This window comes from Cydia pomonella, chromosome 3 (genome assembly GCF_033807575.1).
Source record: "Cydia pomonella isolate Wapato2018A chromosome 3, ilCydPomo1, whole genome shotgun sequence".
Classification (NCBI taxonomy): Eukaryota; Metazoa; Arthropoda; class Insecta; order Lepidoptera; family Tortricidae; genus Cydia; species Cydia pomonella.
The window spans coordinates 23,359,407-23,366,152 of NC_084705.1; the positions used below are offsets into that span (position 1 = coordinate 23,359,407).

The 6,746-nt window shown below is 35.8% G+C and overlaps 1 protein-coding gene across 2 annotated transcripts in view; it reads right to left on the minus strand.

Moving 5' to 3' along the window:
* The window catches only part of LOC133516349 (CCR4-NOT transcription complex subunit 6), a 195,366-nt gene extending 192,688 nt beyond the window's left edge, over nt 1-2,678 (minus strand). The window contains exon 1 of one of the 2 annotated variants that reach the window (XM_061849254.1): nt 2,237-2,678. The gene's annotated coding sequence lies outside the window, so the exon portion shown is untranslated. The remainder of the gene's footprint in view (nt 1-2,236) is intronic. The other variant, XM_061849255.1, reaches the window with a different exon arrangement.
* Between the last annotated feature and the right edge of the window lie 4,068 nt (nt 2,679-6,746).

Consider the following 6,746-nt stretch of genomic DNA (forward strand, 5'->3'; position numbering starts at 1 on the left):
AAATAGTGTATTACGCATGAAATCATATTAAAACATGATTGTACTAACCAGATGCTACTGTACTTTAAAAGTATTTAAAAAATCTAGAATGGGAAAGCAAACTTTATCTTGCTACATCATCAAAACTAAAGCTTAGTGTAGCTGAAATGTCCAAATATCTATCTGCTTCTAACAACTAGTGACAATGGTATATGGCAAGCAAGAGTCATCAATAAATGGTGGATTACTGACCAAGAGATGTACAACTAAACACCATAGAATGTTTTAACAGTAAATGTCATAATAATTTTATATTTTAAATCAATTTAATGCCAATGACCAACTTTCTCCCAACCTTAATCTATGCATGTCAAACATGGAAATTCTCATCTAAGGTGTAAAGGATGATAGTTTACTGCCAAAGGGGAATGAAACAGAGTATGTTTAAAATAAGAAAAATAGAGAACATCATCCTTTCCATAATCATAAATAAGACCAAGATTACAGATGCACTAAGCTAGGCCCACAAACAAAAATGGTGATGGGCTGGCCATGTCAATAGACTCCAGGACGAGAGGTGGACCTTACAACAATGCAAGGCCCAGATGGAAAAAGAAAAAGGCCACTGGTGCGCGCTGACAACATAATAAAAGTAGCTGGGGGCAATTGGATGTGGAAGGCCCAAGACATTAAGAGGCTTCTGGTTATTTTGTTTTTTTTTTTTAATAATGTATTAATATGTTTTTTTTTAAAACATCAACATCAGAGTAAATGTGAAAAAATGCCGCAGTGGGTCAGGGATCAAATTGTCCAATAGTAAATCTTGGGCCCTATTCTAATTGCATATAAAATAATAAATTTGCCAAAATAAAACTAATTGGACAAATTTTGATATGCAGTCGTTGAGAATAAGGGGTCAAGTTTGATTTTTATTACACCATTGGCCAGGTTATAATGGCTCTAAGTTAATCCAAATGCAATTGCACTTACATAAAGTTTTATTTGATACATGCAACATTTCAATATTGAATAAATTGTAATAAAAATTTTAGTATACTATTCTTGCAAATATTAAAAATGAACTTTTAATTTATTTGATTAATGTATGTATTCTCTGATAATTTGTTACAAAAATCATTGATGAAAACTTCATCAATTTCATCATGCACAAATATTTACCATGGGTTTCGAAATTTGCATTACAATATGTTATAAAACATGAAGGTAAAAAGCGACTGAGTCCACATTCAATAAGATGCAGTAGGCATAAATATACAATTAGAAATCAATTATTGACATACAAATAAAGCGAACCTTTTTGTTCTATTGTCACAAATGATTTATATTTATTTTTTTGATAACTTGATTTGAGCCAATATGATGAAAGAGATGGATTGATAAAACAAATTGTAAGTATTGTGACTAAAATAAAAATGTACCTATTCTAATTGTATACCTCACATTAGTGATATCAATGTTGGAATAATGATGAGTTTCACTGCCATGATGACACTAGTCCAGTTGTAGTTTATAGATAAATGATAGTTGTCATGACATTTACTGGTGTAAAATTAGGATGAATTAGTGTAGCAACTATCCCTGCAATTATCAACCATATCCAACAATAAAACTTATCCTATTTTTTGAAGGACAGACAACCTCATAACCAATGATGTTACCAGTACTGATGGTAATTACATATTATGGAATAAAAATAAGGTTGACTACATTAAACTACAAAAATATTATTATCTGACTACTTAATTCGCTATACCAGTAAAGAAATACGTTAAATTCAACAATAATCTCTGTAAACATTGATAAGTTTGTTTGTACATATACATAATACTTTTCAATGAGATAATACACTTCGTATAGTTATGATAATAGTACCTTATTAGCACCGGTCATTAGGGGTGCTAAAAACACTTTGTTTGATAAACGATTGTCTTCATTTGCGAAATAAGGGCAATAGAACCGTTCCATAACCTCCGCCGTTGGGTAGGAAAGCCTAAAGAATAGTACAGTAGTAAGCGTCACGTTTAGCATCTGATTATAATACGGTGTCTACTTTGGAGAAATAGTCATGATTTAATTCATTAATATAAGTAAAACCGCGTAAATGCGTATCATCTTGGTACACAGCTGACATAAAGAGATGGGTCGACGCAGACGTCGTCCAATCCAAGCGCGAATTCGCGACCGAAGTTAACAGCTCATTGGGGGCACAATTTACGTTTAATTGAATAAAAATTACCTTCATCTACTCCTTAAAAGCTTTAACCTAAATAAGGATTATACTATTGTGGAATAATTCACTGTAAACACACTAAAGCACAATCTTGACAAACACCACATCAAACGTTCATTTACCGACTGCAGCGACACAGCCATGAAGCGGCTAATTCTGGAAACTCATTCTGTGTTGTGGCGACCATAGACAAATAATTTTACTAAAAGGCTCTACAGATGGTTGTGATGTATCTATACAACAGAGTGAGGGAGTAGTATAATTAGAGTAAGATAAAAGTTGTCAAACGAGTTGTCGTTGTTTTGATGAATGGAAGCGAAAATTATGATTTAAAATGTAAACAAATTGTCAAATCTTTAGAACCAACCAAATCACTCCAAAAAGATATGCTTTTTAATCAAAATCAAAAGAGGGAGGAGTTCTCAATTCATCGGAACACAGAACCGTTTTAGGATGGATATATATATATTATATATATATATTTCTGTGATCTCGGAAACGGTTCTAACGATTTCGCTGAAATTTGGTACTACGAAACTCCAAAAAGATATGATGCCGTAAATCTTATACCTTTAAACGAGCAATTCTTGTATATATATTTATATATATTTCTGTGATCTCGGAAACGGCTCTAACGATTTCGCTGAAATTTGGTATATGGGGGTTTTTGGGGGTATACAATCTATCTAGATTATTCTTATGTTTGGGAAAACGCGTGTTTTCGAGTTTTCATGCGTTTTTCTTTCGAAGCAGAATATGGTTGCTAATTTCGTGTTACCGGTCACTGTCCGTCTGGTCCAGCGGGTTAAGACGCGGACTGCTAAACGAGTGTTACGGGTTCGAATCTCGCCCGGTGACTAACTTTTTTTATTTATATGTTCAAGTTTATATATAATTTTTTAATTTTTATTGTTTTAGACAAGTTTAATTTAGTAAAAGAATACATTTTTGACTTTGATAAAATAGTTAAAATCACTGACCGCGCACTTCACTCCGTCAATAACGTCTAAGTTCATGTCGCGTTATTGTGCTACCCTAGCGCCACCGGAGAGATTTCGAAATATTATTTACAACTGCCAGCTGGACACTTGTTTTGTAACAGTTCTCCCAAACGTAGTGATTATATGCTATTTGCGTTCTCCCATAAGAGATTGTTCTCCTTACCTCTATCCTCCATAGTACTCCATAGAATCACTCGTGTGTCAGTCTTGTCACAGAAAAGAGGCGCGATTGTTGGTGAACGATTAATTAACATTTACTGATTGTGTAGGCTGTAGTCCTGCTTGCGTCTCATGAATTACTCTGTATATGTTATATATTAACACTAAAATTTAAGTACGTAGGTATAATAGAGAATTATCTCTTTTTATATTACCGATACTCAATTTCTCCAAAATATCAAAAATGCACAACGTTAATATTCAAGTTTTCACTTCTGCCGGCACTCCCGGAGTGCAACCCGTTGTTTTTTCAAGTATTCTAGGTATTGTAGCACCACCTATTTAAGGTTTTTTGATGACACTTTTTGGTACAGGGAGATTCCATTCCTTACCTCCGCCTTCCATACTGGGCGGCTACCGGGAAAATCGAAATTCGTCAATTGCGGGCATTTTTCTCTGTCACTCTGATTACGTCTTACGAAGAGTAAAAGAGAAAGATCCCCGCAATTTGCGAATTTCGGTTTTCGCGGTAGGCCCCCTGATGTCTTTCCATCTGTCACAGCCAATTTGCTCCGCAACTATAGTACTTACTTTTCAAACACGAAGGGTACGGTGATAAATGTCATTGCAACACAATTTTAGGAGATTTGGCGTTTTAAGGGTATAAAATGTATGGAGATGACTAGATGAGACCTAACAGTTTCAAAAAGTCTAAGTGTAGTAGTTAAGTCTAGCGAGATGAGACCTGTCACCGTACCCGTCTTGTTTGAAAACTACGATTAGTATAAATTTTGGTACACATTCGTAAACATATGACCCAAAGACGAACGACTAATGTAAATAAATTAACAGGGTTGTTTCCAATTTTTTGAAACGTTTATATTACGTTCTATATTAACTAAAAGTTGCCCTAAAATTCAACTTTTATACTAAAAACGGCGTTAAATATGTTAAATTAACAAAATATATTTTGACAGATGCTTTCGCGCCCAAAACGCTCTTTGAAAATTATGTGACGTCACAGTTTACGGTTTGACACATAACTACATACACACGTAGAAGATACGAACTGTCAACTGACATTTGTCATTTGTTGTTTATCGCCTAACTGTCAACAGTGTCAATCCGAGAGTTGTGACGTCATCAGAATCTTCAATGACGTTTCCAGTTTGGTCACGTGACGTGTGCCAAAAGATATTTTAAATTCAATATTTACAAAAATATGGTCATTACAGGTCCCCTAAAAGTAGTTTAACATGTTCTTATAATCCAAAAGAATTTATTGGGATACAATTCTGCCCTAAGATTTGTAGATGGAAACAACCATCTGTCAAAATATATTTTGTTAATTGAACATATTTAAAGCCGTTTTTAGTATAAAAGTTGAATTTTAGGGCAACTTTTAGTTAATATAGAACGTAATACCTACAAGCGTTTCGAAAAAATTGAAACAACCCTATTGTCAAACGTCAACTTTTGACAAACAGAGTCACCGCAAAACCCGCAAAATCATAGATATAATTGCGCAAAATGTATGGAGCTGCACAGCGCCATCTCGTTTAATTGAATCAAGAACAATAGATATATTGCAGGCTACGTTTCCACCAAAGCTGTGCGAGGCATGCGTAGCGAGGATGTGGAAAGATGTGAATGTATCCACCAGAGTCGAGCGAGGTAGCTGAGCGGCGCGAGGATGTGTAGTGTCTTTTTCAAATATAAGCGAGCGGTGTGCAGTGAGGCGGGAGCAGAGCTTGTTTTTATATCTCGGATTCTAAAATCATGACAAGGTACCTAGTACCTATGTAGTTTTTATATAAGCCTGTTTTTTGTTGGAACGCTAAAATAATAGGCTGTTGCTTAATAATTCTGAAAACAAAAGGGCGTGGATCCATTCGATTAGACTTTGTAATTTACCTATTTACATACTTAATTATTACTACAGTGAAGCAGTCGATCGAAATGTATCGTGCCTGATGCACTCTGTGCGTGAACGTAGTCTGAAATGGCTGAAATCAGTAAATTTATGGTGGAATATACGAAAGTGGGCCAGCTGCCCTGCAACGAGTTGATCCACCCATGGGGGAAGACATGTGCTGAGGGTTGTTGGCTCATGCTTGTGGGATGTGCAAAAGGAAGCGTCATTTTTTTGACTCCGATTCATGCGGTTGTGTTAGTAAGTACCTACAGATACCTAGTTTTTTTATCAATTGAACTTGCACAGTGTGTGCTATCTCATATAGCCTACAAATATACAAAGATAAAATGTGGTGTAAAGTAGTAGTAGTATAAGTAGTAGTCGTTCGATTTGAAGCTGGCCCCGAGCGGCTTTTCTTTTGTCTATTGTTAACTAAAACCGCGCCTGCAAAAAAAAAGGTCGTATAATAATTCTAATTGGCTCTTGAGCGAGGGCTAGTCCAACGCTCAAAAAACCAGTGTAGGTGCGCTCTCCGGTAACGCGCCTTTGTTCCGCATATCGAGGACACATTTTAGACTGGTTCGGTAGCGTAAAGCGTTCAACTCGTCGGTACTCAGTAACCGTAGAGTGGTCACACAAGAAATCGCAAATTATTTTTCCATTTGTTCATTTTGAATCTTATTTCAATTGCCATAAGAGTTGTAATTCAATAACCGGTTAAAGTGACCGGACCCTTTTTTTTGCAGGTAGTGGCACGCACGGTTTTAGTTAACAATAGACAAAGGATAAGCCGCTCGGGGCCAGCTACAAATCTAACGGCTTTTATCATAGTACAGTAGGTATGAGGTGGTAAGTACCTTTCACATATGTTTTATTAACATTGTATTTGTTAGAACTTTAGAGTCCGACCAAGCTAAGTTGGCAACGAGATTGATAGCCCAGCCTGTGCATATGTTAAGTAAACGTAACACTTGCGCTGTCTGGGTTATTGAAATCGCTGGCAACTTATCTTGGTCTGGTTTTAGCTAGAACTTCCCTTAGAGTTTTTTTAAGAATCTAGTGGGATTTTTCCTTTTTTTGCCTAAAAAAGCTTAAATGAACACAAAATTTGCACAGTAGAATGAGGCAAATTTTAAAAACGTAGGCGCGAGTGCTCTAACTCCTATACATATGTTTGATTTTGCGCCTTTATTTGGCATATTAGATCAAAAATCAATCTGTTTTTCTTCGATGTGACTGAGGGCCAGACAATATTTAATAAAAATAATGATTATAATACTCTGCGTTCATACCGTGATTACCAAAGTTCGCAAATTGCTGGCATCTTTCTCTGTCCTCTTATTTGCGAACTTCGGTGCTCGCGGTAGGCCCTTTGATGTTGACAGGCTTGACAGGGCTATTACCAATAACATCCACACTCTTTATAGTACCAATTACATCC